Below are 22,130 nucleotides of genomic sequence, written 5' to 3'. Positions count from 1 at the left end.
TTGTACTTGTTGTATATACATCTTCATTGACTAGGTCTCTCCCTCTATCCAATCGAGTCATTCACCACATATAGTATGGTCAATCCCCATTGATCTGTCTTAAGATCTATGCACATATGGGGGTTGGTACAGAAGGTTTAGACGATTTTGCAATGTGTTCCCACTTCCTTGATTACCTCCCCACCTTAGATTTGGGTGATCCTTCCAACTAGGGTTATACGTGTTCGAATAGAGATTGTCACTCATATTACCTACTTAACTCATCTCGTCCGATTGGTGCTCCGAGTTTTGTCCACATTTTTGCATCGACTCCATTATGTTTGGTTTAGAGGTTAATTCCAAACTGTTTAACCTCTCCAAAATTAACTGATAAGCATCCACCTTTTGTGTTGATTTCATTAACATTAGTTTTCGATTGTAAGTAAACCTTTTGTTCGACCACATATATGAGTTCATAGCCATATCATCAATTATTTGATAAGCTCGCTTGTATGTGTGGTTTATCAATTCTCCTCTGGATATGCCATCTAGTGTAGACCTCAAATGGTTATCAAAACCATTGTAAAATATTTGCATCTAGAGCCACTCTTGCATTTTGTGATGGGGACACTTCCTTAATAGTGACTTAAATCGATCCCATGCTTCGTACAAATTTTCACTTTCATATTGCTTGAATTTGGCGATCTCACGGCGAAGCTGAATGGATTTGCTTACCAGGAAAAATTTGTGTAGAAATTTTCTCGCTAATTTGTCCCATATGGTTATGGAACCAGGTTCTAATGAATCCAACCAATCAGCAACATGTTCACATAAGGAAAAGGGAAATAACCGAAGACGAACAACATCATCAGTTACTAGAGGAATCGGTTTAAGTGTTGATTTGGATCCTCCATCATGTTCCCTCAAAATTGCAATGAATTTTGGATCATTTGGATTGTAACCGTCTCGATCTCAAAATTATTGGCGTTGATCGTCGGTCTTTCAATACTACCTCGCACATCATCTAGCGTTGGTAATGTGTACTCACGTAACGCCCAGTGAGCCATCAGTAGCTCTCCATAGATCTGTCCTGCAATTCAGGTGGTTCGTCAAAGAGTAGATTTTCCCGAGGCAAATCAGGTACCACGGGTGGATCATTTTCCATCAATTTGCGATTGCATCTCAAAATTCGCTCTGGATCAGGCTATGGCTTAATTGGAACGCTTCTACTTCGGGTTATAAACTGAAATCAGAGATAGAAAAGTGAAAATTAGTAACTAAAACTAAACCTTAATAAATAAAATAAAATAAAATTAAGAACTTATCTATAATTTTTTTTATTTTACTTTTTATCCAACTAAGTGTAGAAAATAAAATAAAATTTAATGCCGAATCTTCCCCAGCAACGGCGCCAATAACTTGACCGCCTTAAAACGTACGAACATTTAGAGTAAAAATCAAGCAAATAAAAAGATATAAAATCAATGCGGTATCAACAAGAAAACAATTCAAGTTGTAGTATAATTTTAGTGTTACAACAGAACACAGGGATGTATTCTGAGGATCGTACCCAAGGGAGGTTCAATTAAATCTAACATTATTTTTTACACTAGCAGGTCTACATAGTAATCACCAAAATTCATATTACGATAAATAAAAGCAAGAATTAATATTGTAAAATAAAAACTAACTACTAAAAACAAAGTTAACAACCGAAAATCTCTCAATTAACAGACAGAAGATTAACTCACTTTAGTGGTTGCAATTAACTCTAGAATTCGGGTTTTATTAGGGAATTAGTTAATAATTAAACAATATTACCCCTCGACCTCTACTGCTTAACTAATCGACCAGTACACGCTTATCTCTTGACCTTACGTTCTGACCAGGATAAATCCATGGTTTACTCAGTAAACTTATCTCTCATCTCTTTTATCCTATATTACTTCCTAGGTTTGTCAACTCTAGGGTTTAAACGAACATGAATTTGTACCAACTAACTTTATTGGAAACCTAATTCTTTCATTAATCACTCCCACATCTACTTATTGATATCCCCACCTATCTAGCCACTCATAAACACAAGTTCCATATTTTCTAAAACCAATTTAATCATGCACAAACACATAAATAAATTAAAACAAGAAAATGATAGAAATTGCTCCGTTTCATGAATTTGATAGGCTTGGAATCACAAAATCCTTTGACAGGGATTGAGATATTGTCGATTGCAAACAAGAAACGATATAAAAATATAAAAATAGTTAATAACGAAGTTGAGGAACAAGAAACTAAGTTGTCTTTTAAAATAAACTAAAATAAAATAAAAACCTAAAATACTAACTAAAACCCTAAAATAGCTTTGCAAAAGCTCCCTAAGCCTTACCTCTACTTAATTATTTATAGATTGAGTTTAGCCGCCCTAATTAGATCAAATACAAGCCTTAATGATATAAAATATGAGTTGTGCAGATGAAAACACCCTTGCTTAATTTTTGCCCATTGTCGCCTCAGTTATCATTCCTGATGCTTTTGGGCCTTCAAAAGGATATTCTACACACTAAAAATAAATCATTAAAACCACATTGAGGCCGATACTGGACCAATAGGTCAACTAACTCGAAATAATGCGTAAAAATGCTTGTTTTGCAATATTTTAAATCTAAGCTAAGAAATGCAAAAATGTAATAAATTATATTAAAATGCCTAGTAAACAAACTCTTTAAGTTCCGAAAAGTACTTAATCTGCTACTACGATTTGTAGCAGATCAGGTATCGATACCTATACCCATATTTTGAAAACTTTTCAATTTGGTCCTTCTTCATGTTCGGGTCAACTTAAGAGCTTTCGTAAGCTCAATTAAGACTCAATTTTAATTGTGTATTCTATTATGCTTAGAATTAAAAAATAAACTGGCGTTTAAATTGAATTAATTGATATGATCTGTATATGTTTGCTTCGTTAAATGTAGTAGCATCCTGTAGCTTAGGTTTGGCAACTGGACCAAGTAAAGGGTGTTACACATTTTACATAGTTTGACTTTGACTTGGTTTTAATTTAAAATGTGTTAAAAAGGGATAATGTGTCAAAGATTTCATCCCCTTTCAACCCTACCAATCGGCTCCCTTCTCGGCTATGGGCAATTCTCTTTCTGCTTGATTTTCTTGCATTTTCTCAAATCAACCCCAAAATTCTTCGACCCACTTTGATTTCTCGCCAAAATCAAGTAGCTAACCATCTTCTAAACCTATTTTCACCATCAATCTCTCCATTTTCAAACTAAGGTTCTTGGAATTAGGGAGATAAAGTTAAAGTTGGAGAGAGAAAGTTTTAATCAAGGTAAAAAAAATATTGTTTTCTTCGTCTCCACCTTAATTATTTGAGATATTTAGTGTAAGAATGTTACTTGGATGCATAAATTTACATTTTGTTTACTTGGTTGTGTTGAAAAAATAAGGAGTTGGTGGAAAAGAGGACTAGTAGTATAAGGTTAATTGAATCCAAGTGTGTGATAGTATAGAAAAGCCTTTATTTGATTATTGGCGCATCCAAAAGGTAAGTACCAATGTATTTACTTACATTACCTTTAATAACATAAATATGTGTTTGGGATAAATTGTGAAATAAACGATTAAAAGGAAATTTTGTATTAATATGTGATTATGCAATGTTGATGTGTTGAGAAATTTGAAAGGAATTATAATGTAGGCAATTTTTGCCTTGAATCTTATAAAATGAGATTTATTTTATATTTTGAATATTTAGATGTCATGGTATGATTTTTATTGTTGGAATGAACATATATGTTAAACTGTTCTTGAAAGTGAAATGGTCAATATGACATTGAAACATGGTTAAAAGAACATAAGGTATAAAGTGATAAGAATGAATTATGAAAATAGGCAAACATGTACTATGGAAATCAAAAGATAATGGATTCCTTAAGAAACATTTAAATGTGATCAAATTCTTTGGTATTGAGAATTATATGTGATATATTGACTAATAAAGTATATAATATGATGACATGGTTACCTAGAGAGTGTGTGAAATTGAAGTAATAATAGACAAGATTGCTCAAGGAGCATGTAACACCCCTCACCTGACCCGATCGCCAAATCCAAGATAATGAGATATCATATATATTGCCGGAGCAACTACAATTTCAAAATAAATGAGCTTAAGAAAATCATTAGGTTCAATACTTATTTATAATATGTTATTTAATCAAACCCAGGTTATAATCAAGCTTACAAAAGCTCTTGAGAAAAATCGATGTTAATTGAAGGATTAAAATGTAAAGTTTTCACAATAAAAGGATGATGTCACAACCATGAGGGAATCTATAATCCCCTAAACCCAGCCTAGACGTTATGGCTAAATCTTGAAGATCACATTGGCCATGTTAATGGCGCAGAAAACCATTACTATTTTCTCTCATTAATCGTCCTTAATTTAAAAACGTCATCTTGAGTTGCTTTAAGAAAGGCCTAATATTGTCTATAAATTTTCTTTTGAAAGAATTCGTCGAAATCGTCTTTCTTTTAGAAAAATTAAAGTATTAGTTTTCAGAAAATGTCATTTTTCAGTTAAAACATTGCAACGAACATTTTATATATTTAAAACTAGTTCGTCATTTTGAAAATGTAGATTTAATATAACTTGTATACCATCAGTTTCGTAAGAAAGAATGTTGCGTTTTGAAAATAGAGTATTGAGTTTGAAAACACTATCGTTGAGCTGGATTAACCTTATTGTGAAAAAAATCCATCATTTAATTATTATTTTATAAAACCTCTTAATTACTAGTTTAAAACGTACATCATGCAAAACCATCCAAAAACCACGATAAATCTGAAGTCCAAAAGAAAGTCTCAAACAAAAGTCCACAGAAATAATAACACACCCAAAGTATATCAAATACCAAATAAATAAATTTTTCTAAAAACGACCGAGAGCACCTCCGTAAGCTGAGCCCATCCTAACCTCGATTATTATTTGGAAAATCAGAATTTAAAGGGGTGAGCTTAAAATCCCAGTGTGGGTTACAAATCAAAATAACATAATTTAACACATAACAACATTAGTTTAACCAGATCATAGACATACTAAATTTTCAATCACAGAATCACATTTATCATAATCCATATTGACGATGTCAATGCAACACATTTTTAGAAATCAATGCAGATTTTCAAAAAACAGATCCTACCCATCTCTACTACACACCATAATGAGTTTCCTAGAACTCGTCCATCCAATAACACACTAATATTGTGGACAAGCCACCAAATAGTGCAATCATGCTGCCAGAAACAGAATGTTGTGGTCGAGCCACCAGATAATGCAAATTTACTGCCAAATACAGAATATGATGGACAAGCCACCAGAAATTTGCAGATAGACTGCCAGATACTTCCTCTATACACTTTTTCTCAATCCCATACATGTGATATGGCATACAGAACAAACTGTACAGTAGGCATGCTTTACATGTGACTCAGATCTTAGTAAAATTTATCACAGTAGCATGCTTAACATGCTAATCAGAATCAGAAATATAGCATGCTTAACACGCGAATCGGAACATCAGAATATTAACATGTTTAACATGTAAATCAGAACATCAATAACTCTACATCACATTTATCGTACATACATATTCAAATCCCCATATATCATGAGTATTAGGAATCACATATTATCACATTTAACAGAAAAATCACTAGATCACATAACAACAACATAGATCTGATGTTTTAGAAACACTTACTCGAAATCCTCTTTTATCGGATTTTATCAATCCTTATGAATACTTAAAGTATTTGCCCAATATTACATTTCATAAACTTATTTAAACATCAATTAAACATTTCTCAAATATAAACATTTTATATTGATTAATTATAATATTATTTATTTAAATTAAATAGGTCCCCATACCTTCGCAAATCTTATCACAAGGATCTCGATTCCAACTTCTAACAAAAGAGTTTGATTCTTAAGCCTCTATGGTTAAAACCATTCACACATATTAGAACGGGTTACTAAATAAATAAATAAATAAATAATCCTTCTATTATATGATTCAGTAAAGTACTTACGTAATCGATCGCCTAATCTCACTATAATACAAGTAGTGTATGGATTCTGATATTTGAATAGAAAATTTTTAAACCAAATTAATATGCGTTGTCTGAATCGAATATGTGTGTATAAAATATACAAGAGTCAATCAAGAACATAGGATCGAATATACTTACGTAGTATCGTAGGAAAAAGGGATCAACAACTTCCCTCAATATGTCTATTAGAGAGGAATATTTGGCACTATCAGAAAATAATATAACGTAGAAATAAAAGTTAGAAAATAAGATGGGAAGTAAACCTTTAATAAAAAAATCTGATTTGATTGTTTAGAAAAATCGATTACAATTAAAGAGGAGAAAAGAAGGAAAAATGGAGAATTTTGGCGGTGGCTAACAATGGCGGCACGACGACGGAAGTGGTGATGGAGGAGAGGTGGTAGTGATATGGAGGTGCGATGGCCTTGAGTGGTGGTGGAGTGGAGGAGAAAGCAGAAGAAAAGGGTGATTTAGGAGGTGAAATGGAAAAAAAATGAGAGAAAGAGGGAGGAGTAAGGTGGTGGATGGCAAAGAGAGAGGAGGAGAGAAAAATGAAAAAAAAAGTAAAAATGGATATGTCTAGGTGCATGCCGGCTAAGGTAAGGTAAGGGGAAAATTTTGGCGTGTTTAGGGGACAAAGGCATGGAAAGGGTATCATGGGAGTGAAAAGGGGAGAAAAGGGGGAATGTTGATGATACGAGTCACAAAGGCCCAACCCAAGCTCAAGAACGTGATGGGCTCAAATTACCACAAGGCCCAATAACGAGGTCAAAGGTCAGACAAATGCGTTCTAAATGGGACCATTCAGGAATTTGTTAGCAAGGCCTTAGATCGTACACGAAAGAAAGAGAAAATCAAGATTCACTTTCTTGTTTTCAAGAAAATCAAGAAACCAAATCTTGGCCCAATTTTGCTATTTGGAACGATTTCAAGAATCAAGAAAATCAAGATTTCAAATCTTGGAAATCTTGATCCAAGAAATCGAATCTTACATTCAAAGCGCATTGGATCTCCGTTATAGTATCAACGAACCAATTTCGGTAGGAGATGGACTACAAGCCCGAGTTCTTGAAGGCAAGGCCCAATAAGATGATTCCAAACCCAACCAAGAAGTCAAACCATACTTAGTTGAAAATCAGGCCAAATTGTTAAAGTGACCCAATTTGTAAAAATTTTAATTCTTTAAATATCTAAGTTTAATTTTTAGAATTTAGGATTATTATATATAAAAATTCGGCCCAAGCAGCCCATTAAAATGCCTTGGCCGAATTTCCCCCTTAATTTATTAATTAGGTCTTTTTTAAGTTTTCCTAATGAGATTAGGAAATAGATAGAAGGCCTATTAATAGGCATAGCCGGCCACCTTATTGAACACATTACAATTACAATGAAAAATTTCAGATTTGCTTTGAGTAAAAATTCTCTTTGAGTTCTTCAAGAATTTTCTCTTGAGTTTTCTTTAGAAGTAGTTTTAACAATCTTTTTTATTGTGGGAGACATCTTCAGCCTTCTTCTTGCCATTGTTCTTCATTGGAGGGGAGATTAGAGCCGTTTGAAGGGAGTTGTGAAATCTTTCGGGGTTTCAAGGCTTCTTCGGACTTTATCTTTTATTTTCTTACTATTCGTTTTCCTTTTAATTCTTGTTTAGGGCCGATTTCATCATCTAACTTATTTACGGTTTCTTGTTGCGTTTCTAGCTTTCTTCAACATTAAAGAGGATGATCGGCATTCTTTTGGCAGCAAGAACCATTCGTTCAATCATCTTTTCTATTGATCTTGTCAACTTTTCATCTCAATTCTGATTAAATTCGGTTTGCTAGAATTTAGAGTTTGATTTGCTATTTTGGAATTTAATCTTTTCAGATTCGGCTTGGAAAGTTCATAAATGTCCTTGATTATCGAAGATCATTCGTAATCCCTAATTTCCCTCTTTCTTATTGCACGATTCCTCATTCTAATTCAATTTTCATTTTTTTGTGATCTGCTGAATTAATTTTCTGTTTTGGTTCAATTGACAGAATCGGCTGAATTGGTGACCTCTTTGAAGCTTATTCACGAGTTCTTAACTTCCGAATTCCTTAATAATAAGTGTTTTGATTCTTGGTTTATTTTCTACTATTTTAGGGATATTTGATTTCAAATCTGGGAATTCTAAAAGCTAATCTTTCTACTTCGTTTCAAATCTGATCGTCTAGAGTTTTCGTAGGAGTTTCCCGTGGCTTGACAACTCGATCTTGGTCCGTGCGCAACCCTCTATCAGTTGACCTTGTAATCAAGGAAATAATCTTCCCTAGTATGGTAACATGAGTTCGACGGCAAGGGCATTCACACGTAGCTAAATTTGTCCAAAATTTAATTAAAAAGGCGAACATGTGAGGGCTTAAACTTTGGACCACTTGGAATTAATTCACACACTTAACCACTAGGCTATTAAATCCCTTGTGTTATGAACTAACATAAAATAATAAATAAAATGCAGGGCATGATAGAATCATGTCGCGGCATTGATGGCAACAACTTGATGTCGCGATTTCAATGGAGGTGAGTCGTGACTTTAAAGATAGGAGGCTAACGTCATGACTTCTGTAGGGGATGTTGCAACTTCAAAGACAAGGGGTTTCAATGTCACAACTTCAACAAGGGAGAATCATGACCATGAAGAAAAAAGTTTGATAACTCTAAATTACAGACTTTTTCAACACCTTTTTACCAGTAATTCATGCAAGTTCTAAGTATTTTAATAACATTTTTTTTAATTTTATTACAAAATTACTTAGATGGAAAAAATTAAATACAAATTTAGATTTTTTGTTATTTACATGCTAATTTGACATATTTTTGCCTATTTGACACAAATTTGTGCAATAGGAGAAAAATTAGCCTTGAAGCTCACCTACTCAATGCTTGATGTTATAGAAGTCTTTTGTAGAAAAATCCATGCAAAGGATGGCTGATAACTAATCATCTATGGACGTCCAAAATTAATTAGAATTATGGATAATGGACAAACTTGACCCAACTCAGAAATTGGATTAGTGAAGTAGTCAAGTTTGCTGCTTAATTTTGAAGACAGACCATCCAATTAATGAGGAAAGAGCCCAAATTCAGCTGCAAGCAGCCCATCTGTCCATTTCATATTTAATTTATGGTCCTTAAACTTGTTAAAAAATTACAAAATATCCCCAAAAACTTTGCTAAGTGACCGTTCAACTCCCCCTTGAAAAATGCCTCGGACTAGCTAATTTTAGCAAAGTCATCCTTCTCATTCCTTTTCTCAAGGTAGCCAACCATAGGTAGGGGGATTGGCTTTCTATTTTTAGCAAATACAAGCTTCCCCTACTAGTATAAATACCACCCCCCACTCCCTTTGTAACACCCCTAACCCATCTCCTTCGCTGGATTAGGGTTATGGAGCATTACTGTACAAAATAAAATGTTTAACTTCAAAACAAAACAATAATTCATCTTCCAATTAATTTCTAATAACTCACTATAATCATGGCAAAAATACACATTTGGGCTTTAAACGAGCCTTCGGAGCCCTAAAAGCAATTTGGGAACAACGATGGACCAATTTGAAACAAATCGGAAAATTTTGAGAAAAAATGAAAAATTGATAAACAGGGGTCACACAGCAGTGTGGCTAGGCCGTGTAACATAGTCCAGATCATGTGAACATTCGAAGTAAGGACACATGGCCATGTCCCTGCCCATGTGACCGCCCGTGTGTGTATTCAAAATAGGGTCACACGGTTCTGTAACAGGCGGTGTGCTAGACCGTGTAACAAAACTATTTTGAGACACATGGTCGTGTCGTAGACTCTGCATCAAACAGTGTGAAACTTGCACCTAAAATTTTAATGACACATGACCATGTGAGGTGACTGTGTGTGGCACATGCCGTGTGACAGCACGTGTCCCAGGCCGTGTGCTCCAAATTTAGCCCCTAAAACAAGCCATTTCAATACCTATCATTGCACACCAAAATACACCATTTACACATACATTCAATTGACCATAACACTATCTAAACACACTTAAAATATACCAAATCAAACAACCTATAAATTCTAACCAATATGTCATTCAGAGGCATCTCAATTCATACCAACTCAACATTACAATATAACTCAAACATACATCATTACAACCATAACCTTTCAACCATTTCAACCACATATAAACATATCTCATGTCATATATTTACTTATCATTCAAAAGTGACCAAAAGACATGTACTTACTAACCATTACAAGTCTAACCAAACATATACTCAAAAGAACTAACCATACCAAGTTGTCCAAATAACACATTCAAAACATCTATTATATTTAAGCCTTATACATACTAGACTCACATATATCATTTGAACATTTTGTTCACACTTCAATCATCCACACACAAATCAATCAACCATTTCTTTCCTAATATCAAAAGATCATGCTCAACCATTAACAAAAGGTATTAGGGCATACCAAAACTTGGCACAACCCAAAACATACCAATTTAACATACAACCCTATACATGTCATTTATAACCATTTCAATATATTCAAAAGTTACCAAAATGGATTAATGGATAGTGTGATCGTGCTCCAATATTGATTCCAATCGTTCGAGCTTTCGATGATCTATAAAATAGACAAAGTAATTACGTAAGCAACTAGTGCTTAGTAAGCTCATATACAGGAAACTTAAGCTTACTAAACAGAAAACAATTAACTCATTCATTCATAGTTCATGAGATCATAAGGATACTTTTCCTCCCTATCCACAACACCTCACAAGGTTAGTAGATATAATTAAGAACACATCTATACATGAAAATGGAACATAACATGAAATGAATTTCATTCTGTAAATCATCCAACACAAAATCAATTAATTACCTTTTCAAACCATTTATATATATATCACAACTTCCATTTCATAAACCCTATGACATAACTCATTTCATATACATACCTTTTCAATCATACTCATTAAGTCATTTAGACATTATATTTTCTATTCATCACAATCCATATAGTTAGTAGATAACTTGAAAATATAACATCTATGAAACATAATATATATTATAAAAAGAATTCCATACATCTATCCTTCATCACATGATAAATTCTCTTCCTTTTTATTTCATTTACACATACCCATCTTTCTGTTTCATATCATCATTAGCAACAATAATTTTTTTTATACATGCCTTTCCATTAACCTTTACTAACTCGTTGAACCATTTATACTAACATTGGATACTCAGGAATACTCACACAAAGTGTGCCTTTTCATGTAATCATAACCTTTCCAATAGTGCTCACATGAGCTATAAAATGGGCCTGCTCACACAAGCTATGGGTTGGGATGTTAGCTACAAGATGCTGCTCACACAAGCTGTGGAGAATTCGCAACAAATACAGGACCTCAACCATCGATAGGACGTCCAGGACTAGCACCTGAAACAATATAATCCCTAATGACATGTCATTGGTATCCTAAGTATTCGTAAGGTTCAAATGAGACATATTCCATTTTGAATTTTTTAATTTCTTTTCATTACACCATTACAAACATATGAATCCATAAAATTCACATTTTCACAATTTGCTGTAAACTATTTAAACATTTCCATTCAACCTAATTTGCCAATTGTAAATTTTTACTCAATTGTAATTACATAAAATATAACATCATTCTTTATTCATCACAAAGAGAAATTAACAAGTTAATCCTTATACGAACTTACCTTAATCCTTATACGAACTTACCTGTACCAAAACAATGCCCTAACATGACCCAACGACTAATCTGTTATTTTGGTTTTTTTTCTCGCGATCTGTATCCATTTGAGTCGTTTCTTAATCTAGATAAATATTTTTATTCAATTAATCTCATTCCAGAATTTACAATAATCAATTTAGCTTATAACCCTTAAAGATGAAAATTTACAAAATTGTCCTCAAAGTGTACCTTTTATGCAATTTAGTCCCTAAACCCGAAACTTGCAATTTCACTATTTTTAACCATAAATCATGCTAGCCAATTTTTACCAAATATTATAACAGCCCATATTTATCATTAATTCACAATATTTTCCTTGAATTTTACCATTTTTATAAATAAGTCCATAAACCTTAAAATCATCAAAAATTACTTAACAAAATATGTCTATTTAACAACCAAGCTTAACAATCTACCAAAAAACTTGTAAAACATATTACATTCATCCATGGCATAATTTATAACATTTAATAGTTTTACAATTTAACCCTCGGGCTAGATAGATTAAGCTATTACGAGCTCAAAAACATAAATATCATTAAACACGGGATCAAAATCACATACCATGCATCAAGAATCAGCTTGGCAGAATGCTTTCTTCTCAAAAATTGAGTTTTCTTCCTAGTTTTGGTGGTGATAGTCTTTTTGAAGATGATAACCTATTTTAATTTTTGTTTTATTTATGAATTTACATGTTTAACCTTAAAAACATCCAAAATTTTCCTAATTAAAACCCACCAACCGTCCACCACCATATAAATAGGTATATTTACCATCTAAAACCATCAATCCATGGTTTCATAACCATTTACTACAATTAAAGCTATAGTGATTAAGTTTCATATCTTTTTTAATTTAGTCCTTTTCAATTAATTAACTATCTAAACATTAAAATTTCCTAACCAAATTTTACTATAACCCTAATAACACTCCATAAATATTTAATAAAATATTTACGGCATTGGTTCATAGAAACGAGGTCTCGATATCTCATTTTATAAAACCACTTAACTTCAATGATTTACCATTTAAACCTGATTATTCATTCAAATAACATAAATTATCAAATCTAAATTTATTAAAATACTATTTTTGAATCTTAAATATTAAATAATAATATTTATGAACTCACTCGTTAAATTTGTGGCCCCGAAACCGTTGTTTCCAACACCGCTGAAAAACGGTCTATTACACCCTCATTTCATCATCCATCATCCATTCATATTTCTCTCTTTTCTCTCTTTGTTGTGCTTTCCTTTCCAATTTTCTCATTTTTCAAGTGAGTTGTGCAAAAATTTAAGAGCAACCCATTCGACCATTGGAGGAGCTTTTTGGCTTGATAGCTACAGCAATGAGTGAAGCACAAAGGAGGAGCAAGGAACCTGTGTCACGGAGAACCACCGGAAATAGCTTTGCATTTCTTTCGTTTTACTCTTTTAATTTCTTGTTGTTCAATTTAAGAAACATTTTTGCAACTAAATTTTATGTTCTTAATATAATTATGGTTGTTTAATTCCTTCGGTGTTAGAATAATTTAATTTCCATAGCTTAGATTATATATGTTGTTGGTGATGTTATGTGCCTCAATTGTTTATGCATTTAGAAAAAATTTTGACTATGTTATTCATGCATTATAAATGTGAGGAATGCAACTGAATTAATCATTAAATCCTAGTCGGACTATAATTAATTGACACGCTATTTGAATGGTGCATGTTTAATCTATATTCCAGACAATTAGGTTAAAGTTTGTAATAATTCGAGAGAACCTTATTACCTTGCATAATCCTAAGATTCATGATATTAAATTGTTTCAGTATAGAAATAGTATTGTTACCTCACATTAATTTGTTTTTCTACTTATTAATTTTACTAGGTTGTTGACATAAACATATGTTATACTTAATAATTTAATAAGTTGACTTCTTAGACAATACCTGAAAAGGTAACCTTGAAGTCGTAACAGACATAGACATATGCGAACAAGAGGTTAAACTTGAAATTTTGAGAGAAGGCAAAGTACTCATAATTAAAATAGGATTAATAAAATCGAGTTGCCATGGAATTTTTCGTGATATCATTCGCATTATTTAAATATTTCTAAGTTAGGAAGAAGAATTATTCTATCAGATTCATGATATTGTGATTTCTCTAAAAGACTTGCATACCCATTTCTTTATTTATTTAATTTAATTTTAAGCATATTTAGATTAGTTTAATTTAATCAAACTCATCACTTAAATCTATTTTCATCACCGACCAATTTGCTAGTAATTAATTTTGCAATACTTGATTCCCACAGACAGTCCCTATAGAGATGATACTCAATATACTTATTACTTTATTACTTGTCAATGATTGTGTATACTTGTATATCAATCGAATCATTTCGAGACAAATCTCGATGTCGCAACTTCAAAAGGGTAGTGTCGCAACTTCGAAAGAAATATCCCTTACCTTTTTTTCTTTCAATTTAAATGTGCCAAACATACAATTCAATTGGTCTAAGTGACCCAAAAAATTAATTTAACTCATCTTAGGCATTAAATTCAAATGCCCAATTACTTCATTGATATTCACAACAACTTAATACATATGATCTTATACATATCTTCATCCATTTGAGCTTATACTACATATATATTGTAACACTCCATGCCTGACCTAGTCACCGGGTCCGAGCTACGGAATGCCACATTCATTGCCAAAGCAACTACGACTAATTATCATTCAATTCAACCATTTAAATATGCTATTAAGTATAATACGCATTCACCATATGTTTTATAATCATAGTTGGGTCTTATACGAGCTTACGAAAGCTCTTTTGATGACCTGAGTTGAATAAGGACTAAAATACAAAATTTTCAAAAATTTAATGAGTTGGTGTCAGGACCATAGTAGACCCACATCGCAACATCATTGACAAAGGCTCAGCATTGTGACTTTCGATGCGTAGTGTCATAACTTGGAAAGCAGTAGGTTGAGATCGCGACTTCAATCAGGGGACGTTGCGACGTTGAAGGCTAATGTTGCGACATTGAAGGCAGAGTCCTTCAACTCTTATATCCTATGGTTCAACCTGTCTAACTACGCAACACAATGGTCTAAAGGCCTAACATGTAAACCATTTCATCCTATGATGGTGTTCATTTACACATTTTCATCCTTTAAAAGCTTGAAACCATATATATACAAGTTATAACAATTAATATGTCAACCTCCATTTATCATTCCCTAACCAAAACACTCAATTGACCATTTACAATCTTAAAACGATTCAAACTTAGGTACATGTCATCTATTAAAACGTAAACCTAGTGCTTTCCAAGTTGCGACATTGTGCATCTAAAGTCGCGACGTCGAGCCTCTGTCGATGATGTTGCAATGTGGGTCCACCATGGTCACGATGCCAACTCATTAAATTTTGAAAATTTTGCATGTTAGTCCTTATTCGACCTCGAGTCATCAAAAGAGCTTCCGTAAGCTCATATGAGACTCGATTATGAATATAAAAAAATATGGTGAATGTGTATCATTCTTAATAGCATATTTAAATGGTTTATTTGAATGGTAATTGATTGTAGTTGCTCTGATAACAAATATGGCATCTTGTAGCTCAGACCTAACGATCGGGCCATGTTTAAGGTGTTACACATATATACTTTCAATTTATAGGATCATATTCAAGTTAACATTTTCCATTCAAGATACCAAAATGAAAACTCACAAATTAATGTTGGATCTGGTGCCCTAAGTATAATATTTTCATTTATATACACTTGTAATTTTTTCAAATAGATTGGTTAATAAAATAATTCATATATTTCATTAATATACTTTATATAATGTCCTCATGTGATTTTTGCAGAAAAAATAAAATAGAAGCAAAATATACTTAATAATATAATCATTACCGTAATATATTATCAATATTGCAATCAATTTTCTAACCGCTAATATTATGTCAATTTTTAGAAAAAAATTTATGATTTTCGTGAACAATTTTGATATTATATCTTTCCATGCATGCAAAAATGAAGAAAATTTTTTGTTGAAAAAAAATATATGCAATTAACTTTTTACCATAATTAAGACTAATTTACCTATAAAGGCCCATTTCCAAGTATATTTAAGGAAATGGGCCTATTTTTGCATTATTTACCGAAAAATGCCAATTTTGGCAAAACACATCCACGTAGGAGCGTTTTAAGGTGAAATTTCAACAAAATGCGCCCCTGGAGCAGCAATTTTGCCATGTCAGCACAAAACGTGCTGACGTGGACATGCTTTGTTGACGCAAAAAAATTGCTCCCCTAGAGGCATGTTTTGCTCATGTCTTTTTCCCCAACGGCTATTTTATTTTTTGACCGTTGGGGGGTCCGACGGTAAAAAAAAAGTATAAAACCCCCTCATATTATTTCACACAATATTTCTTCAAAATTTGGCAAAAAACTCTCAAATTTCTCCCTAATTTCTCAAAGCTCTCAAATTTCTCCTTAAATTTCTCAACGCTCTCTTTAATTAATTATTTCCTTTTAATTTTTTTTCTAAATTAGTATTATTTTTTTATAATTTCAAAAATATTTGATCGTGTTAGCAATGGTCGGGGAATTAATTCGTCTCGATCATAAACATATCTCCGTCGAACAAATGAAAATGGTAAAGGGTTAATTTTAATTTTTTAATATTATTTAATATTTTTTCATTTATATAATTTTAATTAATTTGTATTTTATAATTTTTTATAACAATCTATTGATCGGGTGTTACAATGTTATATTTGTAATATGTCTGGACCTCCATCACCGTTGATAGAAAATTACTTTAGGGAAGTAGGTTTTTGGCACGTGGCTACTATAGGCCGGGGGTGCAAGTTGGACCTGAAACTCATCAGCGCGTTAATAGAAAGGTGAAGACCCAAGAAGCACACATTTCATCTTCTATGTGGAGAGTCTACTATCACTTTGGAGGACGTGTAGTTACAATTAGGATTGCCGGTAGATGGGTTCGCACTCTCCGGATCCGTTCAATCTGCTGATTGGAGAGTCATATGCTACGATTTTTTGGGTGCGATTTCGGATAATATTTACGGAGGCCAGATCGAGATGGGCTGGTTACGAGACACATTTCAAGAGCCGGGGAATGATTCGGCTGAAGTAGAAAGAATACGATATGCTCGGGCATACATCCTTGAGATGATTGGAGGTTATTTGATACCGGACTTGTCACGAAATCTCGTACATCAAAGGTGACTACTGAAACTCTTTGATTTTAGAGCTGCTGGCGAATTTAGTTGAGGGTCTGCCGTGTTGGCAACATTGTATGGGGAGATGTGCGAAGCGATGCCACCAAATAAAGCCAAAATTGGAGGTTGCCTACCACTACTACAATCATGGGCTCGATTTTGCTTTCTATTTTTACGTCCTCGAGTGAACCACCCATATATATTCCCACTCATAACAAGGTAAAATTTTTATTTGATTTTACAATTATTACATAAATTTAAAATAAAATTGTATGCTAAAAATTTATTTAATTAGGTGGAACCATCCGACAAGTTATTTTGGAATACCTACCACTCTTGAAGATATACAGCTTCTATTAGACCAATGGTCGGAAGTGCAAGTAAGTATTAAATAAAATATATATACATAAAATAGTCGTTTCACATTTAGTATTTAGTATTTAATATTATGTATATAACTAATATTTTTATCACGTTCATATAGTTTCAATAGACACCATATGAGGATCCCACAATTCAGGAAGTAATTTCGGATGAATTCTTTCAAAACCCGAACATTTGGCATGTTAAGGTCCTATTGGTCAAGTATGCTACTGTCGAGATGCACCAGACAAATAGAGTGTTGCGGCAATTTGGATTCTAACAACTGATTTTCAAGGCACCTGAAGTGCTCGATAAATAGCACAAAATTGACTTACAGCATACAAATACGAATTAGCCGATATTCTTCTCGAAATATATCAAAATTTAGGCAAATCAGTATGATCATATACCTACTCGCCAACCGATCATCGTTCCAGAGTTAGCGTGTACGCCGGATTACATGCCATGGTTTAGGATCCATGGCAAGCCATATTTGTTATTGGAATAGCAGAGGCATCGACAAATTCATGTCAAAAGGGAATAACGGGGCCCTTTAAATCTAAGGAGAAGGGATGATGGCACGGGCCCATCAATAGCGCCCACACAATCATCGAGCCCAACGCCTCAACCGATGACACCCACACCACAGCCCCTTCAGATTATGCCAGGTGCGTATCCTAGCCCTTATATGTATCCTAACCCTTATATATTTCCTTTTCCCAGTCCTATGCCAGGTTGGAATGCATGGCCCGGTGCATCTCCTTTCCTGATGACTATGACTCAACCGACGATATATAGGTCATCGTCGCTGAAAGGATCGCACGAGGCACTGACAGGGAGCTCATCCCATTACCAATCCCCATCGCCTTATGAGATTCAAACACCTTGTCGTGGGTGATGCAAACACCTCTACATTCTTTATTCTATCAAGGTGGGTCATCCTCCCAACACCCACAACCGGAGCAACCACAACCCTCGCCGAAAGTTGAACCGAGGAGGAATCCAGCTCGTAATCGTCTACCACCCCCATGTGGCACTGATTCTGACTGGCACATACATTGATTTTTTAATATATTTGTACAAATTATTTTTATATTGTTATTTTTAATATTTTAATAGTAAAATATTTTTATATTTTTAATAAAATAGAAGTTCTTTTAAATAAGGGAATAGAAATAATGCAACATAGTTTCATTACAGCAATTATCAACTATTTCGGTTTGGACATAATCAAATTGTATGACCTAGGTTCCTACACCATCTGCACAACTTTTTTTGGTTCATTCTTTCCTGGATATTCATATTATTACGTACTCCACTCGAGCAAGGTCGACCTTTTGGTTTGCGATACAATTTTCTATCCGGTAACAACTTAAATGGAGCAAGTGATACAGACGACCACTTACGTTCATCTGGGATCGGTGGGAATACATGTCTCCACACATTGTACATGTATTCTATTTTGTACACTTTGTCGATATATCTCATGGGATCCAAAAGGAGATTCTGACAAGCTGAAATTGCATAAGCGCATGGATAAAAAAGTTCGTCAAACGTCCTACAGTCGCAAGTCCTATTTCTTAGGTGTACACGATATTTCCCGCCGGTAATACATTGGTTCAGTCTTTTAAACTCTGTCACATGAAACCATAGGTTGTTGCGATTGTGACACACTGTGTGCATGGTGTTGGCCTGTACCATTTCCTTGTTAATTTCTTGCAATACCTTCCGAAACCATACATGGCATCCCTGCATTTGGCCTTTATAACTCGCTGCTCACTTTGGAAAAAGTGCCACCAAATGAAAATATGTCTCTCACACAACCGAGGTTATAGACAAATGGCGCGTTCCTTTTAGAACAGAATTTATGCATTTAGCCAGGTTTGTGGTCATATGACAATATCGTAGGCTACCATCGTATGCTTGTTTCCACTGTTCCAAAGGTATGTTACAGAGGTAGTCTGAGTCTTGATCGTTAACTAAACGCAAAATCCCCAACATCTCATAAAAACGGTCCTTATTGATCTCGTACCCTGCCAATAAAAGTTGATAGCGAAAATTACATACCACTATTTCATTCAGAATAAATTGAATATTACAAATGAAATTATATTAATAGAGATTAAATACCGATGTTGGCCACTTGTCGTCGTTCAGTGATAAACTGATAGTGCCCGTAGTAGTTAGACGCAATGTCCCTTAGACAATACCGATGGTGTGTGCGATCCCATGGGCTTCTTTGTCTCTCAATTACGGCTAGTATTCCAGTACCCCAATCCGATATAACGCAGATATCAGGTTGGGGGAATACATGCCTCATTAACCTAGAAAGAAAGATATCTCAGTCATCACCTGACTCCCCCAGTGTTATTGTAAACGCAATTGGAAGGATTCTCTCACCGCCATCCTGTGCCATAGCTAGCAATAGCCAATGGGTATATCTACCATACATAAAGGTACCATCAATTTCTACCAATGGCTTGTAGTACACAAATGCGTTCTGACATTGCTTAAAGCTCTAGAACTGACGCTTGAACACTTGGCATTCACGGAGAAATCGGTTGTTGTAGTATGCAAAGATCATTTCAAGGTCTATTATGCAACCTGAGACGTACCTCTCCAGCACCTGACACCACTGCCACACCTCATTATATAAAGCATCCCACCCATTATGCATCTTTTCCAATGCCTTCTGCTTAGCTATCCAAGCCTTGCGGTAAGAGGGCGTGTACCTCAATTGGCTATGAATATTGGCAATTAAGATCGACACAGAAGTCCTGGGATCTGCCTTCAACATCAGTAGTATTAATCTAGCTATCATACTTGAATCCATCTTGGGATGATCTTGTGAAACACCTGTCAACGAAGTACATTAAATAATGCAACATTAAGTAATAACATTATTATTCAAAAACCCTAAACACCTAGTGATACTTTTTTATCTCCCACAAGCCTGTCTTTTTCCTGAAAGAAGCCATGATTTTCAATGAACATGTCTCGTCTTGCACTGCACACTTGACCTCGAACTTCTCGGATTTAGATTTAACCACGTTGTAGTTAACCCCGTGATTGATGTTATGTTGTTTCAATGCACCAAAAAAACTATATTTACTGGAAAACTCCTTACCAACTTCCAATTCACCTGAATCCAATGATGAACATGTACGGTCACGCCTTCTGTGTGGTAGATCTAGAAACTCCAATGCATTATCTGCTGATATATCGACATTATGCATGTGGGTTGGAGGCGAGTACGCCCTGAATCACGGATCTTCTTCTTCTTCATCTAAACCCCTTTTAACATCTTCAGGTTCAGATGGAATAGGCTCCGATTCAGAAAATAATGCAACTTCTGCACCATCATGGCTGGGCTCTCAAGGTGGATCCACATCGGACTCATCATTCAACCCACTATCATTTACAACATACGAGGTCCCCTCACCGGTGGACGTCGTAGGGAGTACATCATCCCTTCTTGTGGACGTTTCGTAACATCCCCAATCAGATGTGGATTGCCAACCACTAGAAGTTGATGTCATTCCCCAATATGTATTTCTAGCATAGAACATCAACCCACCAATGTGCATGTCCCATCCTGTAACACCCCGAACCCGAAACCGACACCGGAGTCGAACACGAGGTGTTAACTGGCTTTAGCCCCTTACAAAATTTATTTTCCAGACACTGCCCAATCTGTGTACTAGCCGCTTTAAAAATCATATCTTGAGTTTCGTAACTCAAAAATCAGTTTCGTAATTTTTCCCAGAAACTAGACTCATGTGCCCATCTATGTATTTTTTTTCTAGAATTTTTGGTTGGGCCAATTAGTACAGTTTATTAGTCAAAGTCCCCCAAGTTGCAGGGGTCGACTACACTGACCTTTGTCCATTACGACTGGGATATCTCCCTGCACGGGGCTTCAATACTGTTGCCGTTTGTTTCTATGAAAACTAGACTCAGAGAGGAATCTGCAAATATTTGGTACGACCCCTAATTATCTCTGGTTAATTTATAATGAATTTCCAAAGTCGGAGCAGGGAATCCAGAAACCGTTCTGGCCCTGTCCCACTAAAATCTGATTATCTCTTAATATACTACCCATATGATCTTTTCGTTACTTCCTCATGAAAGCAGACTCATCGAGCTTCGATTACATAATTTATTCATCAATTAATTCCACTCCCACTATTTTTAGTGATTTTTCAATCTCATGACACTGCTACTGCCAGCATCTGTTACGAAAGTAACTAGGTCCATTTCATGCCTACCCTTGATCCAATTCAATCGAACATTCGTGCCATTTTCGCATGGCTTAAAGTTTACATGCCATAATTCAAACACAACGTACTAGCTTATACATGCCAAAATGATCTTCTAAACACACTAAGAAGAAAGTACCAAAACTTGCTATCCGGTGTGATGACTTCAATGACGGCCCGACCCCGCAAAAATAGATGAGACCAAGCAACCTATAGTGGGTGACAAGGAAACATCGAGTGAGTTTATAACTCAGTAAGTCATAAGCAATGCACTACCATCTATCAACAACATTATCACAAGAGGAAACAAAATGGAACGAGACAATTTACTCTATCCATACCGAACCATACCATAGTTCCTCCAACTTATCAATTCA

The 22,130-nt window shown here is 34.5% G+C and overlaps 1 non-coding gene across 1 annotated transcript; it reads left to right on the top strand.

Moving 5' to 3' along the window:
- Nucleotides 1-592: 592 nt before the first annotated feature.
- On the top strand, nucleotides 593-698 carry LOC121219702 (small nucleolar RNA R71). Its single transcript, XR_005916593.1, has one exon. It is a non-coding gene; the product is annotated as a small nucleolar RNA R71 (small nucleolar RNA).
- The last annotated feature ends 21,432 nt before the right edge of the window (nucleotides 699-22,130 follow it).

The sequence above is a fragment of the Gossypium hirsutum genome, chromosome D07, assembly GCF_007990345.1.
Source record: "Gossypium hirsutum isolate 1008001.06 chromosome D07, Gossypium_hirsutum_v2.1, whole genome shotgun sequence".
Classification (NCBI taxonomy): domain Eukaryota; kingdom Viridiplantae; phylum Streptophyta; class Magnoliopsida; order Malvales; family Malvaceae; genus Gossypium; species Gossypium hirsutum.
This window is presented reverse-complemented; position numbering and strand designations above follow the sequence as displayed.